The sequence below is a fragment of the Rhipicephalus microplus genome, chromosome 7, assembly GCF_043290135.1.
Source record: "Rhipicephalus microplus isolate Deutch F79 chromosome 7, USDA_Rmic, whole genome shotgun sequence".
NCBI classification, from domain to species: Eukaryota; Metazoa; Arthropoda; class Arachnida; order Ixodida; family Ixodidae; genus Rhipicephalus; species Rhipicephalus microplus.
In genome coordinates, this window is record NC_134706.1 from 81,416,060 (window position 1) to 81,439,059 (window position 23,000).

Here is a 23,000-nt window from a genome sequence, read left to right on the forward strand (position 1 = left end):
ACGAATGAACGGACTGAAGCGCGGACGGACTGTTGGACGCTTCACACCATTGATCATCATTTACTCCGTGCATATGCTGTGATTTTTTTAAAATCTACTGGTTTCTGTGGGCTGTCCTGAGGACAACAGGAGATTCTTTGAATTTACGTAGTAGAACAATAATAATTATAGAGGTTTAACACGACTAATAAAGCTGTCATTATGAATGACGTAGCAAAGAAAAACTACAAATTTGCACCACCTGAGGTTCTTGAACGTGCACCTTATTCCGGTTGCATGGGCCTCCAGAAAATTACCCTTGATAAAAATTGCAACGGACAACTTGCGAGACACAGTATGGTGGAATTATTAAGATTGAATTTCGCCACAATACTTCGCACAACAAATAAACATTTTTTTCGACTATCTTCGACTTTCGGCTTTCGAGAAACAGGATGTATTTCTCCTGTATTCTCGAGCTGTTAATAACAAAGCGCTAAGTGAACAACTATCACAACTCTATCGCGCTCAGAGGTAGCAGGTGGTGAAATGTGTGGTATGCTAAAATAAGATTTGATGCAGCCGATCAGCGCGAACGCACTTTAGAAATATAACTGGTGTCCTGGGCGGAGATAGTAATCATCTTCTTCGCAACCGGTACTAGTTGATTGCTCTCAAACATCAGTCACGCTATAAGTGAAAAAGTGGAGTGGTGCCTGTAATGATCACCACACATGTTTCGCTTCGATACATATTAGGCCTGGCAGGATTCTATATCTTACTAACCACGTGAAGGCACGATCAAGTACTTTTTTTATCGTAGATGGCTGACTGCTCTTCCGCTGGTGCTTGCATTGAGTTGCTGTGTCTTTTACAGTGAAAGATGTTATGAGATACCAACACGGTTCCCGTGCGGCGCTGTAGTTGTCCGCCGACACGACCACCGGTGTCCGTAAGAACTATCGCACCAAACAAAAAACAATAAAAACAGTTAATTAAAACGCTAAAGACACAGTGGGATTCAAACCCGCGTTCCCTGCATGCCAGCCCAGTATTCTAACACTGAGCCACGCCGGTTTTATTTTCTTAATTGACTGAGCCACACCGGTGCTTGGATTCTTTTTCAAACTTGTCTTAGGTAATCTTGATGTTGGGAAAAAAATCGCGTCAATATCAGTAATAAAGCATTTCAAAACATCAAAACAACACCGAAGTGCCACACATTAGTGTAATCCTTGGTCGTCCACTGCTCGAATTCATCACAAAAGCTTGTTCTTGATCAAGAGACTGCCAATTAATAATCTAGGTATTTCGACAGATGAATAACGCATAATTTCAAGTTGCGATCCAAGAGTTACAACACACAATGGGGTACGCTAGCAGTGGAAATGACATGCCATAAAGTCATATATACTTTTTGCGAGGAGGAAGTTAAGACGTAGAAAACGTCGACAAAATTATTTTAGCAACCACGTAACTTATATACTATACGTTTCGTCAACTTATATGGTGTAAACCTTAACGTGTTTAGAGTGCGCGATTGTTGTATGTTTTTCGCCACGTCAGTCGACCGTACGCGCTGCATTGCATTTATGGGTTGCATTTATGAGGCTTTTAAGGTTTGTAAAAGTAATGAGAACAAAACTAGTTTTGTTTTTGTTTTTGTTACGGGATTTTAAGCTCTGAAATCATTGTGCAAATCGGACATTTTAGAAGAGAGCTAACGAGAAGCGAAGCCTGCTTGTAGGCGATCAATAAACAATCAAGTATCTCTACTATACACAGCACTAGCATTCAATCAGGGCCGCGTAACTACACAACTCGCTGCTCGCTTTAGCTGTCAGCATTACAGTTCTTGTGACCTGCTGCTCTCCCTTACGGTCGCTTGTGTGCAATGCATTGTCTTGTATGCATGAGAAAGCAAAAACAAAAATGCGAAGATGAATAAATGCAGCTATGTGCAGCTGGATACCAGCTGGAGCTGTTCTATTTCTTCCTTCAGGAGCTGTGTGAATCCTGAACATACCTTCTGAAAACTATTATTGAGGCTTCATATAATCCTCTTAGCTCGTCATTTCCTAGCAAAAGATACAATCTAAGCTTCGTGAATTGAATATACAGCAGAGGATACGTCCTGTAAACGTACGTAAAAGCGTAAATTATTGGAAGAATATAATGTACTGCAACTTTTTCGCTGCAACGCCATTTGTTCAATTTCTTATCACACATTTCATTTTCCAATGTGGTGTAAAGTTGAGCAGCACATACTTGATAACGTTGCTTAGCACGGTTGCGCACTTGTGTTCAGTGTGACTTTTCGGTGACATCATGTGTTGGAGATGTGAACCAAATACGAATGAATTTGCTTGTAAAACCTCAGGAAGCTGGCGTTAATGCACAACGCGTGAAAAAAAATAGTAGAAGACAGTCTTGGCTTTAGGTTGAACACGGGGAACCATCAACAGAAAAGCTAACGCACTTCAATTCATTGGAACTAATACCGTAGTTATAATAAGTTTATTGAACTAATGATGACCGTATGCTTCCTCTGGCATAGTGATTGTTCAATGAGAGATGATATAGGCACATTATTATTATTATTAATATTACTATTATATTATTATTATTATTATTATTATTATTATTATTATTATTATTATTATTATTATGATTATTAAAATGAAGGAATAATGACAACACCAGAGAACAACAAGCATCATCGAAGAGTAAGGCACCACGAGATCGGCGCTCGAGCTCCACGATCTTCCTCGTCCTGTCGGTATCTTGAATCTTGCACCTGCCCGTTAGGTTCACCCAATAAATCTCTTTACATTTGGTGGATCATGCTCGGTAACCATATCGCATACACCCTGGAACTCGGATCCCGCACCTTGCCGTCGACCATGCAAGTTGACGCTGCCCAACAAACAGTAGCTCTCGCGGTCGCTACTTGCCCCGGCTCGGTTCACCAGGGAGACCCCCCGATCTTTGCGGGCACCGAAGACCAGGACGTCTAGGACTGGGTGGCGTCATACAAGAAAGTCAGTGGACCCAACAGGTTGGATTATGCTGCTAAGTTGGGCACTGTCAATTTTTATCTCACCGACGTTGCCAAGCTGTGGTATACGAGCCATGAAACCGAGTTCGCGAACGGAAGCTACGCGCCGAACCACGTCTGCGCACACGGGCACAGGAGCCAAGTGAAACTTTCACCTAGTGTATAGAAAAAGTGATCGATCTCTGCCGGCGCGTCGATGCTTCCATGAGCGAAAGTGCAAAGATACAGCACATTATGAAGGACGTCGACGATGACGTCTTCCAGATGCTTCTCGCGAAACCTCCTAGCACTGTGGCTGAAGTAGTGACTTTGTGTCAGAGCTATGATGAATTGCGGAGGCAACGAGCTCAGACGCGACGTTCATTCCAGACAATACAACCACTGAACGCACTAGACGTCATGACTAACCAGACAAACCTTCTCACACAAATGAAAGACTTCGTGTGAGAGGAAGTGGCTCGGCAGCTTTCTCTACTGCCTTTTGTTCAACGCCAGGAGCTTTCGCAGCAACAGCCACTGCGAAACCCACCACCATTGGCTCCCATGCTCCGACATGTGGTCCAGGAGCAGATTTCTGAGGCTATGCCGGTGCCCTTGCGCAGCCCCACGTCACCGCACCTCTTACTTACGCTGAGGCACTAAAGCGGCAGCAGCTACACCAGCGCCCGCCGTTCCAGGGACTGCCGCATACCTCAGCCCCGACTCAGCCATCCACCGCCTGAGTTCCTCCTATTGCCACCACAGCCTCAACTCATCCGTCCGCCGCATGGGCTGCTCCCGTCGTCGCCAATACTTGGAGGACGCGCGATAACCGGCCCATCTGTTTTGCGTGCGGCGGTCCTGGCCATATTGCCCGATAATGCCGTCATCGCGTGCCGGGATACACAGCCACCCGGACACAGAACAGATTCATGGACCTTCCTCCATCACGTATGGAAAATTCGGATCCTCAGTCGAACTCGTCTTCACGGGAATGTCCGCGTACTATGTCTGGTCGCTCACCTTCACCCCGTCGTCGCTCCCTGTCACCCATGTTTCGTCAGCCAGCTCCTCAACGCGAGGGAAACTAACCGCCGCAGTTCAGGAGGCAAGAACTGCGCGTTCGAAATGCTCAAGTCGTCGGACACTACCGTCGAATATTGTCGAAGTTTTTGTAGAAGGTACTCGAGCATATTCTCTAGTGGATACCGCTGCTGCTGTTTCCGTGATAGACGCTAAACTTTGCCGCCAGCTCCAAAAAGTGACTACGCCTCTTGATATGATGTCCTTGCAAACAGCGTTTACCAGGGAGACCCTGTTCAGCCTGTAGCCACCTGGACTGTCCGACTGATCATCGAGAACGACCACTACACTGCTGAGTTTTTTGTCCTTTCGTATGCTCACGCGACATTATACGTGGGTTGAATTTTTCATCGCGTAACCACGCCGTTATTGATTGTGCAAGGTCGGAACTTCAACTCTTCCCGTTTTACGACCAACAAACCAACCGCATTCAGCCCACCGTACACAAACTCGTCGTCAAAGAAGGCACTGAAATTCCTCCGACAGCAGCTGTGTTGCTCCCCGTGTTCTGTGATGGCATTAAGGAGGAAGCTGCATTCTTTGAACCATCAAGCCTCTTCCTTAGGCGAAGATCACTTCTTCTGTCTTATTGAACCCTCTCCATTTCTGAAGGAAACAGTGCTCTTTGCCTCATCAATCTCCTTCCGTATCCCGTCGAACTGTTTCAATGTGAATTTCTTGGACACGCGCATGCCATTGATAAGGAACAAATTTTTACCATGCCGCCAGATTGTTCCGGTGACTACGACGCCATCAGTGCCCTCAACCCTTCCAACGTACCACCTTCCGAGCTTTTCGATTCATTGATCGCTGACGGACTATCGCCATATGAACGCTTTGAGCCTCTTGAGCAGAGCATTCATCTGTGAGACATCTACCAGTTCCGTGAATTCTTTGACGTTGCTCAACCTACCCTTGGCCGAACCTCCCAGTTTTTTTCACTGCATCGACACAGGTTCCAACGCGCCAGTACGAGAGCGACCATACCGTGTTTCCTCCACGGAACGTCAGGTTATCACCGAGCAGGTTGACGATACGCTCAAGCACGACGTTATGCGACCTTCTCAAAGTTCATGGGCATCACTTGTCGTTCTTTTTAAGAAGAAGGATGGTACGACTCACTTATGCGTTGATTACAGGCGCTTAAATAAGATCACTCGTAAAGTCGTATACCCTTTGCCCCGGATTGATGACGCCCTTGATTGCTTACAAGGTGCCGAGTTTTTTTCATCGTTATATTTGCGTTCGGGGTATTAGCAGGTGCCCTTAGCAGATTGCGATCGTCCAAAAACAGCCTTCGTGACACCGGACGAGCTATATTAGTGCAATGCCACGCCCTTCGGCCTCTCCAATGCGCCAGCCACATTCGAGCGCATGATGACTCGGTTCAATCTGCGGGGTTTGAAATGGAACATATGCCTCTGCTACCTCGACAATATCGTCGTCTTTGCACCCGATTTTGGAACACATCTTGTACGCCTGACACATGCCCTCACGTGTCTGAAGAATGCGCAGCTCCAACTGAATCTCAAGAAATGCTGCTTCGCTGCTCGGAAGCTCCCCATTTTCGGTCACGTCGTATCAAAGAATGGCGTTCTTCCCGACCCGGCTAAACTACGCGCTGTCGCTGAATTCCCCAAACCGACGACTGTGAAACTACGCAACTTTGCAGGATTGTGCTCCTACTTTCTTCGGTTTGTGCGCAACTTTGCCTCCATAATTGCCCATTTGACCCAACTTGTAAGCAGTGCCAACGACATCTCGTCATGGTCTTCCGAGTGTGATCACGCATTTACCACTCTTCGCGGTCTCCTGGCATCATCGCCTATATTGCGCCACTATGATCCCATGGCTGCAGCTGAAATTCATACAGATGCCAGCGGGGTCAGTCTCGGTGCAAATCTCGCTCAACGCAAGCCTGGATCCCCTGAGTATGTCGTCGCCTACGCTAACAGAACGCTCAACAAGGCTGAGGTAAACTACAGTGTTACCGAAAAAGAGTGCTTAGCCATACTTTAAGCTATTGTCAAGTTTCGCCATAATTATATGGCCGCACGTTTGCTGTAGTTGCCGACTATCATGCCTTATGTTGGTTGTCGTCGCTGAAGGATCCATCAGGTCGCCTTGCTCGTTGGGCTCTGCGACTTCAAGAGTTTGACATCCACGTCGTGTACCGTTCCGGCCGCCAACATGCCGATGCTGATGCGCTCTCGCGATCACCACTGTCCCTTGAGGCTGCCTATATATCTTCTATAGATCACGCGCTGTCAGCTCTTGATATCAACATAATGTCCTCTGCATAGCGCGACGATCCATGGATAACTTCGCTTCTGGACGTTTTATCTGGGGCACCTACACGTCCAACCTTCTCGAGCAATGCGACGCCAGGCTTCGCATTTCACCATTCGAGGTGGCCTCTTGTACCGGCGCAATTACTCACCAGACGGCAAGAAGTGGCCGGTCGTTATTCCCCGAAAGCTGCGCTCTATAATCTGTGCATCATTTCACTGCGACCCGCAATGTGCTCACGCCGGTGTCTTCAAGACCTACGAACGTGTAAGGAAGCGGCACTACTGGCGTGGGATGTTTACTTTTGTTCGACAGTTTATTCGCGGCTGCCACGAGTGTCAGCGACGAGAAGAGCCACCGAATGCAGGAGCTGCTCCACTACATACGCTTGCGTGCCCCGGCCGCCCATTCGATCGCGTCGGAATTGACCTTTATGGGCCACTGCCATTGACCACAGCAGGTAACCGGTGGGCTATTGTTGCTGTAGATCACCTTACACGGTACGCCGAAGCCGCTGCTCGTCTTACAGCGACCGCTTGGACGTTGCATCTTTTATCCTCCATCGGTTTGTGCGGCATCAAGGCCCTCCTCGCGAGGTCCTCAGTGACCGGGGCCGTGTATTTCTATCCGACGTAATCCAAGCACTTCTGCGTCAGTGCCATATTGTACACCAGATGAGTGCTGCTTACCACCCTCAGACGAATGGCCTGACTGAGTGGTTTAATCGGACCCTGGGTGACAGGCTCGCGACGCATGTGGCATCTGACCAAACGAACTGGGACCTGGTTCTTCCGTTTGCGACCTACGCGTACAAAACCGCTACCCAAGTCACCACCAGCTTTTCCCCGTTCTTCCTTCTATACGAACGTAAACCATCGCACACAATTGACACTTTGCTGCCATACGCACCAGATGCACCTGAGTGCACGACCGTGTCCGAAGCCGCCCGTCACACCGAAGAATGCCGCCAACTAGCGAAGCAGTTTACTGCCGCTGATCAGCACCGCCAGAAAAAGGTCCGCGATGAAGACCACCCTCCTGCCACAAAGTTCGCCCCTGGAACATTTGTATGGCTGTATGTACCACCCTGTGCACCTGGTTTGTCTACCAAGCTACTTTCAAATTACCATGGTCCATACCGCGTGGTAGGGCCCACATCGCCCGTCAATTACGCCATCGAACAGCTTACGCTTCTCAGTGACCATCGTCGGCGTGGACACGATATTGTTCACGTGGACCACTTGAAGCCGTACTTCAACCCGCTCGCTCCCGCCTGTTAGATCACCAGAATGGCTTCATCTTTCTCGAAGGGGGCAATTATAATGAGGGAATGATGACAACACCATGGAACAACAAGCATCATCGCAGAGTAAGGCACCACTACATCGGCGCTCGAGCTCCACCATCTTCCTCGTCCTGTCGCTATCTCGAATCTTGCACCTACCTGTTAGGTTCGCCCAGTAAACCTCTTTACATTATTATTATTATTATTATTATTATTATTATTATTATTATTATTATTATTGCTGGGTGGCGGTGTGGCACCTGTGATTACTCGCTTACGTCGCCGCTTACGTTGGTGTGCTAACTCAAATTGATTTTACCGCGGTCATCAGTCCAACTTCGAATGGCAGATGACGGGGCATTTGTCACACATTTTAATGAAAAACGAGGGAAGCCATCTGTAACCGGTAATTTTTACAGGTCCCAGGGACAGCCAGTTCCATCAACGAAAGGGAGAAGGCAAGTAATGAAGAAACTTTGGGCAGCACTACTCCTTTTAGTAGCGTCACTTTCATTTGCACAGCGCAGGCCTCGGATCACGTGCCCAGTGCGATCTGCTGCAGGTGTGTACAACAAGAATCGTTATTAATACTCTCAACAATTCACCTGGGGACATATATCCTACATTGTATTGTCTGCTTTGTTTCCACACAGAATAGTAATGCGCTGCAATTCAATAATCTATTATAAAACGAATCGTTCATCGCTACGTTCATCTAAGAGTGATTCGTGCTTAGAGCGGGCAAACTTTATCGTGATGCAATACATGTAGCTCGATGCCGCATTTACAAAATTACGGCATTGCTTATACTTTCTACAAGACTGCCTGTTGCATTCGCCAATCGCCTATATGAAGAAATCAAGTACAAGCTCTTTTTTTTTCTATAGATCAGAATGACCTCTCGAAGAGTCGGGAGAGAACACAACTTATGCGTTCACACTGCATGCGTACTGCATTCTTTTAACAATGAAGTAGGTGTAGCTATCCTTAATTGTCACCCTATTACAAAATCACACTGCACTGTCGCCATGGCAACCACACAAGCAACAGGGGCGAGAATACATTGCACCACCACGTGGCCGCCCCAGTAACGTCACGCCCAGCCATGCATGCATGCGCAGTAGCAGTAGTCGTGCATGTGTGCTTGTTTGGTGCTCGAGCAGTAACTGCTCGCTCTGTACCCGCACTCACTCAGTAATTACCCATGCCTTATGGAGAATAGTTCGCGCTGCCGCAGAAGATGTCGGGCTTCGTAAAACCACGGCCGGACTATAGAAACGCGCGTTCTGTCTTACGGCCTTCGCAATGAAGTTCAGGGCAATGGTATCGTTTCTCCGCAGTTGGAGTCACTGCTCAATGCAAGGGGCGCAGTGACCCTCCAATAGGTAAAAGTGTTTTGCCTACCATAGAGTTTTATACAATATTACTTAGAGTGGAATCTGGCACTAGTGTCTACGCGGGCTCTTTCAGCGGCGCTTGTACCCGCATGGGAATGATGGGAAGTACAGGCTTCGGATCTGCTTCGGATAAATCACGTTCTTGACATTCACGACGCTTATTTGCTGAGTGTAAAACAAAGTCATATGAAGTTATCTCCAATTAAAACTTGCTTCAATGCTTTGTACGCAAATTTATTGGAAATAGTTCTTGTGACTAGGTGGTAGGAGTTAAACCTTAACCAATTTAATTACCAGGGTATGCATTGCTCTGCCATTGCGTTCCAGAATTGGCAACAAGATGTAATGAATTATTCCTTACAACATTTTGAAGCAAACATTCTTGGTTTGCCTTCGAAAGTACGCAATATTTATTTATGGAAATAACCACACAGTATTAAGTGAGGAACACTTAACGTTTTGTATGCTGCGATGCCAGGTGCGTCTGTTCAAGTGGTCTGCCCCAAACGCACCTCTCGTTTTGTTGTGAAGTCGAGTCAGAAGAGCGTGGCGGTGCGTCTACTTCGCGTCTCCGTCGTTTTGCAGTCAATTTCAACAAGTTTTGTCAAGACGCACTAACAACAAACGTTACTTGGGTGTTATATCCTGCACTGGCATAGGACGCAACATATATGCACCACGGTGAGAAGAAGACGCTTCGCTTAAACTGTCAAACACGACTTATGCAGCTCCAGCGTTGCAGTAAATTGATGAGCCTAGCAGTTTTTAGCTTCTTTGAACTACAAAGGTGCAGCTTAAGTTTTTTGCACCCAACCCACTACCCACTCTACGCGAAGAACGAAATAGAAACTGCAGAAAAAGATCGATGGATAGTTGACTGGCTAACGAAGCCTGTACTTCCCATAATTCTCATAAGGATATACGATCGCACCGCCAGATTCCTCTCTAGGTATTATTGTACGAAACTCTATGTTGCCTACTGCTTAGCGTCTGAACATCTTTGTTTTTTTTTTCTCCGTTGCGCATCTGCTTTTGCATGGCCTGCAGTCATGAACGCAACGAGGAGCAATGGCAGGGCCACAGCGACAACACAGTGCTGTGGTGGGAGGTGGAAACAGACGCAATGCGAAGGCCGAAAGACGAAACGCTCGCGTGCCTTTCCAGTCCGGCCGTGGTAAAACAAGGCTTATTGCTAAGCGGGAAAGGCATGGAGAACACCAAGCCAACCCTGCAATCAGAGCCAGGATGCTCCAGAACAAGTGTTTAGTCACAGGTGCCCAAAGCTTCACCATATATTTAGCACTGCTCCTCCAAGTTACGCTAGTATTTTTTTTTTCTTTTGATGGTGCTGGAGCATTGAAACAAAGGAAAGATGGTCTAGATGCAGAAGAGAAAAATACCCGTGCGAAGTGACCATGACGAATGCATAAGTGGTAAAAAAAGCAGGCGGCGGTATTTTGCGGTTAGCATTCCACACACCGTGCGATTAAGACAGTGTGCATAGACTTACCGAACGAAAACGTAAACTCAAAAGTGCAATGCCGTAGTAAATACGGACGCTGCTTCTGCGATAGTGGAGTGCCGTATGGCCCATAATGCGTTTATCAGCACAGCTGCATAAAATGAAGTCGCGTTGCTGCTGTGTACTTCGACGACTGCCTTTGCAGTGGGTGCCTCGCCACAGGCCTGGATAGATCATGCAAACGTTTGTGGGAGCTCGGGCCTATAAAGGCTATACCAGAATAGTGAAGACAGATCCACAACTTGGCAAATTATAGCAACTATTGCGCGGTACATTCATAAGCATGAGTGCGTATCATAATCATATCCTGCGCTGAGTCGCATGCTTTAAACATCTGTTGACAAAACGCACACAATTTGCGTCTTGGCAACGCAGAAATGTTTCCATCCTTCGTGTTACAGGTGAAACACAGTTTGGACAAAATCGGGGGCATTTTCATTCCGCTGGATATACAGACAGACAGAATTAATTTTAGCCGTGAGAGGCGAGGCAGCGGGCAAATTAGATAGGCCCCCACTCACCCGATGGCTATAGTCTCATGTCGGAGCAGAGGGGCCATGGTTCTCCACATGTTAACGGGCCCCCTGAACAACCTGAAACTGGACGTGCTGTTGGGATCTGTAAATACGGTCGTCCAGCCTTCTCTTTTGAAGTCCTGTAACGCAGGGCACTGCCAGAGCATATGACTTGAAGAACAATATTCACCCCAATCTTTGCAAAGTGAAAAAACGTGCGGATGAAGCATACCCAGAAAGCCCCTAGAGCGGTAAAAACCCGTCTGAAGCACGCGGAGTGCGCCTTCTGTCTGGATGAATTTTTTTTTTGTCCGAGGGCCGTTGAGGTGTGTGTTGTCTGCAACAAGTTCCGTCGAGTTTTTTTTTTATGCGAAGCACGTCTTAGCGAACTTCAGTGAATTTGAGCGTATCTATCTATCTAGCCACTTGCGTTTGGAGTCTCTCGTGGTCAACCCCTTAACTGGGTGTGAGCCAAAACTAGCTTGGGAGGGTAAGATGCTTTGACGAATATGGCGCACTGGTCAAGACATGAATAATGTCACAATCCCGTCGCGTACGTCGTCAAACACTTCCCGCCAGACAGTGGCACATACCCACGAACAGGTATGTGCCGCTGGTTTGCGAGTATGTGCCACAGGTGATAGACCCTTAGTATCTAGCCGGGAACGACAAAAACACACATGGGTAATTTTAACGCACGAGCATTATGAAATACCCGACATCGGTAGCGTCGACCAGACGACTGCAAAGGATAAAGGTCAGAGTCCCAGCTGGCATCGAACCCAAGCATTTTGCGTGGCAATGAAGGATTTTAACACAGAGCTACACCAGGTCTCGGAACTACTCTTCAAATAGACGCGAATATTCTTTTAACGTCAATAGGGGTTGCAGTGCTGCCTACTCTATTTTATGAACATTACATATGTACTCCTTTGATACAGCTGTCACGTCGGGTTAACGTTAATTGTGGTTAGTTGCCATGCGCTGAAGTTGATCTGTGTAGCAGTGCCCAGGACCAGCATCCTCAGAGCTTCATATCAGCTACTGGTGTTGCTAATACGCATGTTCCAGTTGGGATCTTCGCTCAAGTGGAAACAACTGGTTATATAAACATATGAAACGCTTCAACAAATGTCTGTGCGTGGAACATTTGTACATATACTTAGCGTCATTTCATGACGTGTCACTCAAAAAAAATATTGCAACACAACCATCTTCCCTCCGCATGCTACGCATAACGTCGATTCCCAGGTACGTAGGATCTGCCGATTTTTTTTTTCGGATGTAGTAATGACGCCGCCGGACAAACGACGTTGGGAGGCGCAATCGCATTGGCCGAGTTAGTGGCTCCCTCTCTTGCAGAGCGCAAGCGTGAACAGTTTTTTTTCCGAAGTGTTTTCAGCAATTTTTATTTAGTTGTCCCAATTCTGCATGGTTATTTCCGTTACTAAATTGTCCAATATGTTGTTCGTTTATTTTAACCTAGCTTTTAGCACAATTAGCTTTGTTCTAGGGCTAGTATGAACAATTTTCTGCATGATCACGCCACATCAGTTCTACAATAAGCGACGAACTGGGCCCCTCAAGTGGTACGCACCGAAATTACCGTTCAGAGAACAATGCTAATTTCTAGTGTTTTACACCTTAATAGATTTAGGTGATGACCTACGCTTTTTCGCGCCATGGGTGGCCCTGTTGCAGAAGCAAGTGACATTGTTGTGAAGCAGCTGTATGGTACTGTGATAAGTAAACACCGTGCTTTAGGCAAACACCTACTTTGTTCTTTGTATGTCTATGCCGTAATTTTGTTATGTGAGCAGAAATTAGACGTTAAGAGGGGTATTTACAGTGTTTATGTAGCGTCTTTCAATGCCTATTGTTGAAGTTTGTGCCAAAATGCCTAAAAGTGCTTATAAATGCCTATACTCGAAATATTCATCTATATGCACGCTATCTAAGCTGAATTTCAATCTAGAGTGTAATTTGCGACGGTTATTCACGTTGCCGAGCCACGACTTTGGCTGTTCGCAACTCCAAGAGGTTCGACCTAGTCCTCTAGTTCAACCAACTCTCGGAGACCAACAGCACCATCAGCAGTGAAATGGGATGTGCCGGCTACCATATGCCGCCGCGTCCATAGGCCTTCTTAAAATTACGTAGAGGTGTCTCTGGCGCTGCGATCGTTCAGCGACCATGGAAATTATGGGTAGTACACAGATTTGCCTAGTCTTCGTATTTGCGGGCGGTGAATCGCACTTGTGGCTTCCTCTTCACTGTGTTTCGGTCTAGTTTAAAAAAGAAAGACTTAACCGTTTTGAACTTCGTGATCCGATTTGAGAAGGTAAGCCTAAGAAAATAGCGTGGTTAAGCGCGACCGCTGAACATTTGCTGATTTTTGTTTTGTTTTGAGAAAACAGCTTCAAGCCACATGAACACTCAGAGCTAGAAGCAAGCCAGAAGTAAGAACATGAGACAAATCTGTGTACTACCCATGATTCCCATGCTCGCTGACGTGCCGCGCGTTGCAGTTCCCATAGAGACTATCGCCAGAGTTCCCTCTAGTGTAAATTAGAAAACTCTATCGTGGCGCCAACATGCCGCGAGCGGTTTGCGAATACCAAACCGAGGAGAGCTGTCAGGGAAAAGCAATTGGAAGATCAAAATAACAAACATATTATCTAAACGTGGTGTTTTTAAATGCGAAGCATTTCATAGCGATCTTTGGTGACTTTGAGCGTATCTGTTTATCTAACTAGCCGCCTATGACTTTTAGCCCTCCGGGCCATTTCAATAATGTTATCAATACCAAACTTGGCATGGCATAACATGTTGGTATAAAGAACACGTTTGACTAGTCATAAGATAAAAGCATGACATGTATGTCATGAATGCCATGATTTACATTTCATGATCGTGCAGCTCTTGCGGTGGTTTCGTTCAAATGGCATGTTGTAAAGCTGGTATTGTATAACAACATTTCATGGCAAATACTAGCTACAGACCCTACTTGAAAATCATGACATGCGTGTCATGTAACAACATGACTACATGCCACGCTCATGATGCATTCGCGCCGGCTTTGCTATAGTGTCACATACACCAAAATTGGTAATACGGTACGTGAATGGATGACGAAGGTATGTGACTGGTGCGAACATGGTAATCATGAGATGCGTGTCCTGTAGCAGCATGACTAAGTGCCACGCTAATAATGCGCTGGCGGCCGTTTCGCTAGCTTCAGTTATACCAAATTTGGTATTACGAGACGTGAATGTATGACGAAGGTATGGTACTGGTGCAAAGATGAGAAACGTAAGATGCGTGTCATGTAACAACATGACTACATGCTACGCTCATGATGCGCTCGCGGCCGTTTCGCTAGCTTCACATATGCCGAACTCGGTATTATGCGACGCGAACGGATAACATATGTAAATGACACATCTAAAAATTATAATCACGACATGCGTGTCATGTAACAACATGACTACATGCCACACTCATGATGTGCTCGTGGCCGTTTCGCTAGTTTCACATATAACAAATTAGGTATTACGTGACGCCAATGGATGACGAATGTATGTGACTGGTGCAAACATAATAATCATGACATGCGAGTCATGTGAAAACATGACTACACGCCACAGTCAAGGCACCAATACATTTCGACATTACGTGGCGCGCGTGCTCACCGGCGTTCATTTCGTCGCGTCACGGCGGCATTGCCACGCCAGGCGCCGGTCATGGCGTATAGTCGCAGGTGCGCGCCGCGCTGCATTGTTTTGACGCGTGCGAGTTTCAGTGCATCCGGCGTCCACCCGTCACAAAAAGAGGGAGAAGCAGTGTTGTATGGGTAACACAACGGCATAATAGAGAGTTTTAGTACTGCGTACGCTGCGTACGTGGTGGCGTTGCGTACGTGAAAACGCCACGTTCTGCGTAGTGCGCATGCGCAGACCGCAACGTGCACGTATCGCATTACGTACGCAGCCGCTACGTACGCACGCATGAGATGCGTGCGTGCGTACGTATGAAGTGATCGTGCCGCTCTCAAACAAGTTCGCGAAAGCGCGAGACTTCGTTTTGCAAAATGGCGGCATCGAAGGCAAACACCGACCAGCTCTGTGGCTTAAAATATGACCATGATCTGGCTATAACACTTGGATTGGCTCACATTGGCTGTCAACAACATGTGCTTCTATTTTGATCTACCAGATGGCGCAACACGCTTCACGCTCGTTACGTACGCGGGTACTACGGTGTACTAAAAGCCGATTAGTGACAAACGACGCCACGTAACGCAAGGCGCTTGCGTGAGCGTACGTAGCACCATTCCGCAGTACTAAAACTCTCTACTAGCTCCACATATACCGAATTTAGTGTTACGTGACGTCAATGGATGATGAAATATATGAATGGTGCAAACACGATAATCCAGACACGCGTGTCCTGTAAGAACATAGCAACATACCACGCTCACAGTGTGCTCGTGGCCGTTTCGCTAGCTCGACATATACTAATTTCGGTATCACAAGACGTGAATAAACGACGAAGGTAAACGAGATATCCAAACATATTGATCATGACACGGAAGTCATGTACAACATAGTTTACCTCTAGCTCGTAACGTAGTGCTGATTTTAAAGTGACATATCAACATTCCTCATTCATGCTTCGCATATCATCGATTTCCAATGTACGTGGGATCTGCGATTTTTTTTCTGTTTGTAGTCGACATCTGCATGTCTACTGCGTTCGGAGAAAAACTGACCCTACGCGATGAGACACGGTCACTCCGAGGCATTCTTCCCATCTGGTCTTTTAGTGGTCCCAATATATCTGCCCTCAGCCGTGCGAATAGTTGGCACCTTGGTGCCATCATAAACAAGACAATTTTCAACATCGGACTAGTCCAAGCCACGTATTGGTCCGTGACGAGCAAACGAAAACTATCATCATCATGAACAATACGTGTTTTTTTAAGACGATAGTCTTTCTTGGGGACCTTCGACGCAAAAACTTTGGTCTGTCTATCTGTCTGTCTGTCTGCCTGTCCACCGTTACCGCGAACCGGGTACTCTAAACAGCACCAGCCAATACCTTGAACGGCCGACCCCACTCGCAGCGCCCACCATTGTTGCTCAAGAATCCGCGTTCATACGTGTGCGATTGTGAATTAAAAACCAATTATTGCGCATATCTGATGTACCATATTAACACGTCTATATTCTGCATGTTCGTTTTTTACTAGCAAAAGCATACATAAGTAAGTCTAAAGACCGTAGCGCTTATCACGCTGCGCTGACCATGCGACGCTTGCAGAAAGAAGCGAGTGTTTCCAACGCTTTGCTAAGACGACATGGTGGTAGCCCCTGCCCGTCGCCTTGTGTTCTACACCTTACCACCTCTGAGACGGGTGCGCACGCCTGTCTCAGGGCCACTCGCTTTGTTTTCTAAAAAAAGCTGCCAGATGGTGCTCACGTCTCACGTGTGACGTAACTTGATGCGCTCGTTCGCCTCCGCTGCACGCTCGAGGCGCTCTAACGCAGTGCCTGCGGAATACCAATCACTGATTTTCTTGCGCAGAAGATCAAATAAATGTTTTGTTTACTCTGTTCACACGCAAGACTATCGTCTTTCGACATTTGCAGATTACTTGCAGATACAGGGCCAATTTTTTATTCCCGCCTGCTTTTTCTTTCTTTTCGTCTTTTTTCTTATATTCTGCTCCACTATCGGAGCATGAGTGCCGATTTTCGTAGAAGAGCCTACAATAAAACCAATGGATGAAAGAACGGGTACACACACACAGAGAGAGAGAGAGAGAGAGAGAGAGAAGTAAAAAGCAACAAAGAGAAAGAGAGGTATTCTTGAGGAAAAAATCCTGGTAAAGTGTAGTGAAATGAACTTTATTTGGTACTGAAGAACTGGTCAAATACCCCTCTAAGAGGAGTCCGCCGCAGTTGCTGGCCGCGCCAGCAGCGCCGGGACTTGAAGACCGTGGCCCTCCGCCTGTTCACAGGCTTCCTGGACTGCCGAGTATTGGACTGTGAGCTCGGAGATTTGAAGAGCCATCTCCAAGTCCTGTTCTGTGCTAAACTTGGCGAGGCGCGATTTTAAACAGCTATACACACGATCGGAATGCGAGAATCTTAACCACACAGCTATTCCGGCTATCTAGCCGAGTGTGACATAGCGCTTCATAGAGTTGCATGCCAAAGGGGGAGAATCTGGAAGGGGAGAGGGTAAAACATGGCCTTAAATTAACAATGTAACAAAAAGAGCGAGAGGAAGGAAAAAGAGAGAGACAGAAAGAGCGAGAAATAAGAAGCAATTATTGCACAGAGAAAGAAAGACGTACTTAGAGATAACAGAGAAACTGTGAACAATGCAGAGAAACAAAGGCTACCAAGCTCCACTATTTCTTTAGGCTTGGCGCCCACAGGGCGAAGCAGCTTCCTTTTTAACGACGATAGCCTTTCTTGAGGACCTTCGACGCAAAATTTTAGTCTGTCTGTACATTTGTCTGTTTCTCAACCCTTAACGTTACCCCAGTGAGTTAATGAGAACTTTATTTTTGTCCAAACGCGGCAGAGACTAGGCGGGACAGGAGGCCCCACTAGCTCAGCCAGGTGGCCCCGTCCCAAACGGCACCAAACGATACCCCGAACCGCCTACCCCATCCGCAGAACTCCCCAATATTGCTGAAGGTTTAGCGTTCATACTTCAGCAATTGTCAATTAAGAATAATTACTCCACATATCTTAGGCACCTTAACAACACTTTAATATTCTGTGATGTGTCTTTTTACTACAAAAGGCATACGTAAGTAATTCTAAGGACCGTAGTGTTTATCACGCTACGCTGACCATGCAACGATTGCATGAAAAGGCCACAATTTCCAATGCTTTCCTAAGACGACACGGTGCTTGAACCTACCCGTCGTCTTGTGTTCTACACCTTATCGCCTCCGAGACAGCAGCGCACGCCGCTCGCTACGTTTTCCAAAATAACTCCCAGATAGCACTCATGTATCACGTGTGACTTGACTTGATGCGTTCGTTCGCCTTCGCTGCACGCTCGAGGCAGTATAACGAAGTGCCTCAAGAATACCATCCACTCATTTTCTAGCACAAGTCATCACTGTAAACGTATTGTTCAGTCACCCCAGACGCAAGAATATCGTCTGTCGATGACATTTGCATTGTAACATGCAGATACGGGGCCAATGTTTTGCTTCCTTGTCGTGGGTAGGTCACTTACGTATTTGTTTTCAAATTATTTGACTTTATGTTCAAACTTATTGTAGCAATATTTGCGATGTTCCAGGCCTGAAACCTCTTTTGCCAGCCTACGTTCGGAGCCTAAAATACTGTTTTGCCTGCGAATATTTGGCGCTTAAAACGCGACATTTAGTGTATAATAATCTGGCCTCTAGTCAAGCATTCTTTCGTTCCCATTCTCCTGCGGAAAGTAAAAAAAAAAGTAACTCGTATTAGCTTATAAGCGCATGAACCTTATGAGAACGAAAAGACATAAAAACAATTTTCTTATAAAATTATTGTTTATAACTAAAAAAAACGATTTGAATTTAACATACTCAGTAGCTTCGCCTCTAGTCAAGCATTCTTTCGTTCCCATTCTCTTGCGGAAAGTAAAAAAAAAAGTAACTCGTGTAAGCTTATAAGCGGATTAACCTTATGAGAATGAAGAGACATGAAAATAATTTTCTTATAAAAAGATTGTTTATAACTAAAAAAAAACGATTCGAATTTAACATACTCAGTAGGCTGGCAAGTTGTAAAAATACGAAGCAGGCAAAGGGACTTCTTCATTCATAGGTAACTTACAGAGCTGTTCGTGAACACAAATGACACAAAAATTCTTTGCGCAAAAAAGGTGTTGGCATAGAACTCGGAACCGATGTACCGGGCTCAAATAAAAGTGCCAAGTGGTTAGTAGAAAACCACGGAGTGTATTTAACACCCTAAAGATCCATCGATTCATTAATGAGCTATTAATGAGCAATAATGAGCTAATGAGTTATCATATGTACTCTGATTTTCCCTAGTCGGATGCTTCTTCTTGGGACGTTTCATTCCGGCAGGGGAAAATGCAGCGTTTTCAAATCCCTGCGTTTTTGCAACGTGTTCTGCCAATGGACTCACAGTTGCAATCACAGGGTGAGTTGCATTTGCTCCTATTTTTCTGTGTTGTAGGCTCACTAACGTTGATCTTTACTTTCGGGGACATACATTTCAAATATAGTTTTATAGAAATCAGATTTTTTACACACGTGAATTTCGTAGAATGTTCTGGTGGAGTAGCTCTCGCTAAGCACACTGATGAATTTGAGCCTTTTAGAGAGCAAATGGTGCAGGTTTTTTCTTCGTAAGTGCACTTGGCCATCTATTTACACCCTTCAATGTATCGAACTCACATAAGAATGGGCGTAAATGCGGTTCTTTTTAGGTAAATTAACGCAGCAGCTTCTTTCAGTCGTGCGATCTTACCACGCCATGTCCAGATGATGTGTTCACTGAATGTAGAATATTGCCAAGCTCAGCAACACGCTAGTAGCCTAGTTGAAATATTTCGTATAGATACCGCACCTTTTGTGTTACCGCTCGTGCTTTGGAAATGGTCGCCAAACAGTTTCGCAGTATTTAATTTCCCTTTGCGTGTACAGTGTGAAAAGCAGGTCACAAATTATTTGATTGAATGATTTGTGGGGTTTGATTTGATTGATTGATTGATTTGTGGGGTTTAACGTCCCAAAACCACCATATGATTATGAGAGACGCCGTAGTGGAGGGCTCCGGAAATTTCGACCACCTGGGGTTCTTTAACGTGCACCCAAATCTGAGCACACGGGCCTACAACATTTCCGCCTCCATCGGAAATGCAGCCGCCGCAGCCGTGATCCGAACCCGCGACCTGCGGGTCAGCAGCCAAGTACCTTAGCCACTAGACCACCGCGGCGGGGCTGATTTGTAGGGTTTAACGTCTTAAAACCACTATTTGATTATGATAGACGCCGTAGGTTTGAGTTAGAAAAGTGAAGTTAGAAGTATACGCTGAAGAATGTGCTATCTATAGGTATTAGCTGATGCACCTCAAATGTTTTGTGAAAAAAAATGTAGTTAAAAAGGTTGACCACTACAGTAATGAAGCACACGGTCACTTGCAGCAAAGTAAAAGCATGTTCGAAATCTCTGTAACACTTGAATATGAAAGCCTCATGCACACTTGGCAATGCATTCAGTACAATCAAGAACCAGATCCGCACCTTGAGCATAAATATACTTTGATGCTCCTAGTACGCGACATTTTATATTCACGCATGGTAGTTTCTGTGCCTGGTGTGATGCTGCACTGCCTCCGGCATCGGGCAAACTTACTTTGGAGTGGGATCGCGATACGATTCAAGATTCTCGGTGTAAACAGTTCTCGATATACAGATACTCCCAGAGTAATTTTATCCGATACGATACTTGCAATTTTGAAAGACATAGACTTACCTCTAGATACTTCAATACGTTGTCAAATATGCGCTTATAAATCCACGGAATTAAGGAAGAAACGCTTACGAACTAAGCTGTTTCAAAAAAATTCCTTATCCATGATCAACCTTGTTGAATTCAAACAAAATATTTGTAGGCATCCAAATATTTCTGTCTTGTCCCGCCGTGGTGGTCCAGTGGTTAAGGTACTCGGCTGCTGACCCGCAGGTCGTGGGCTCGAATCCCGGCTGCGGCGGCTGCATTTTCGATGGAGGCGGAAATGTTGTAGGCCCATGTGCTCAGATTTGGTTGCACGTTAAAGAACCCCAGGTGGTCGAAATTTCCGGAAGCTTCCACTACGGCGTCTCTCATAATCATATAATGGTTTTGGGACGTTAAACCTCAAATATCAATCAATCATCAACATTTCTGTCTTTTTTGCTCGAGGTGTATTACTTTATTTCCGAAACAACGTGTTTTAAAATTTGCTTGACGCTTATATAATTGATGGGTGTGGCTGCTCTATTTGCCGACTAGCAAAATCATTTTCCTATGAACTTACAAGAACGTCCACAAGCCTGCGAACAATGCTGCAAATAGCATTGTGACGTCTATAGTCTTACCCGTGAGCACATTGCAGTTTCCTCAATACTGAATCACCCGCCATGTGTAAAGCAGGAACCAAGCTAATAACAATGCTGTTCAATTACGCATCACGTTTACACTGAGATTACAAAACTGCAGTTATTATTTACGTACCATTTTTCTACTGACGAAAAGTGTTAACTCTCAACATAGTGGCCAACGTGCAATTTTTCAGCATTTCTGTTTCGTGAACTCTATTATCATGATGCCGAAGCTGAAACGTCACCAGTGGCACAAGGACTCGCGGCATACCACTGCTTTTCATAGTGTTGCCACTTTCAGATCGAACTGTCTCGTGCTTTGTAAGAACAAAAAAACTTTACGATAACTTCAAAGAAGGCGAGCAAATACGTGTGATACAAATAGAAAGGTGGTTGTTTGTCACAGTGAATTCGTATAGCATTCTTCGCGTAATTAGATCCTCGTGTCTAAAGCAGTGGTTACCCGTGACTGAATTTGATTGTTCCCTTTGTGATGGTACATAGGAGCCTTCGCAGACACAAAAAATTGCACTTTCCCGAGATCCGTGAAAAACTTAAAAAATGCTGTGAATGCGTCTTTGGCGCTGCGGTATGGTACCTGCGTTGCCAGTGATTATGACGCTGTTGTATTTGTAATAATGTCTTGTGTGGTAACAAGGTAAACACTATCCGAAACGCAGGTGTCCAAGAGTTACAGGTCCACGTCAGCATGCCGCCAGAGCATTCATACAACGTCCGAAAAGTTATCCCGAATGTTGCGAGTATTGCTGACCTCATTAGCCAACGTCGATTGCGCCAGGGTTTTTGTAATAGAGATTGTGCTCATGGGGGAGTGGCCCTACGTGCAAGTGTTGGGCCAGACAAAACACTAGCTCGGACGAGGAAGCGACCACTTTCCTGCTGTGACCATTCCGGCGAAACATTTGTGATATAAGAAGAAAAGTGTAGACCTTGCCTAGCTTGCCAGCATTTTGTTCAAGTATTTTCTAGCGCTGTTTTTGATTATGAGTAGCCAAAGAGACCAGAAGGTTCATTTGATGGAATAAAGGGACGATTGAAAAGTTCGAGCAGATTTAGTTTGTTTGCAGAGAGCACCAGTTGTGCTTACAAAGGCACCACGTCTATTGAACCATACTTAAAAAGAGCACCTTCTGTGAAGGAAAGGAATAAAGGAAGCACTAGTCACTGTACGCACAAAATGTTTATTTTTATCATGAATAAATAAACGTCATAACATACAGAATTTCACCCCTTCGTTAAGCCAATATTTGCATAAAACAAAGCCTCTAGTGGACTGTACTAGAAAAGAAAACGGCCACTCAAGGCAAGATTTATTGACGTGTCCTTCCCCTTATCGCTTAATTGTTTCTTGAACATCAAACGAGACAAGGTGATGGAAACGTGCGAGAGCCAATTTTCAAGTGATGTTGTTTAAGTAATGATTGTTTGCTTCGTGGAGCTTACCGTCCGAAAACCATTGTTTAAATGAAAGAAGGTATTGTACAGAATGACATGAAACATCTGTGGCATTCCCTTTCCAGGCCTTTCACGCTGACTTGGCATTTTCGTAAAGTTGTATATTTTTTGCATACCTAATTTATACCTCCAATGAAAGTAACTGAATGTTAGCGTTTTTACATCTGTCTGCTCTCTGGTCTGTTTATCGTTTTCACTACAGTGTATTGTGGCAACTGTTTACCAACCTCACTGAGTCATAGCCTTGCTTCTCCCTAGCACAAGTGCATAAATTTTGTGTTTTGAATA

General features: G+C 45.6%; 1 long non-coding RNA gene across 1 annotated transcript; it reads left to right on the forward strand.

Moving 5' to 3' along the window:
* The first annotated feature begins 1,968 nt into the window (after positions 1 to 1,968).
* Positions 1,969 to 22,998, forward strand: LOC142767521 (uncharacterized). The gene is made up of 4 exons (XR_012884947.1): positions 1,969 to 2,121; positions 8,093 to 8,235; positions 19,179 to 19,290; positions 21,917 to 22,998. It is a non-coding gene; the product is annotated as an uncharacterized LOC142767521 (long non-coding RNA).
* The last annotated feature ends 2 nt before the right edge of the window (positions 22,999 to 23,000 follow it).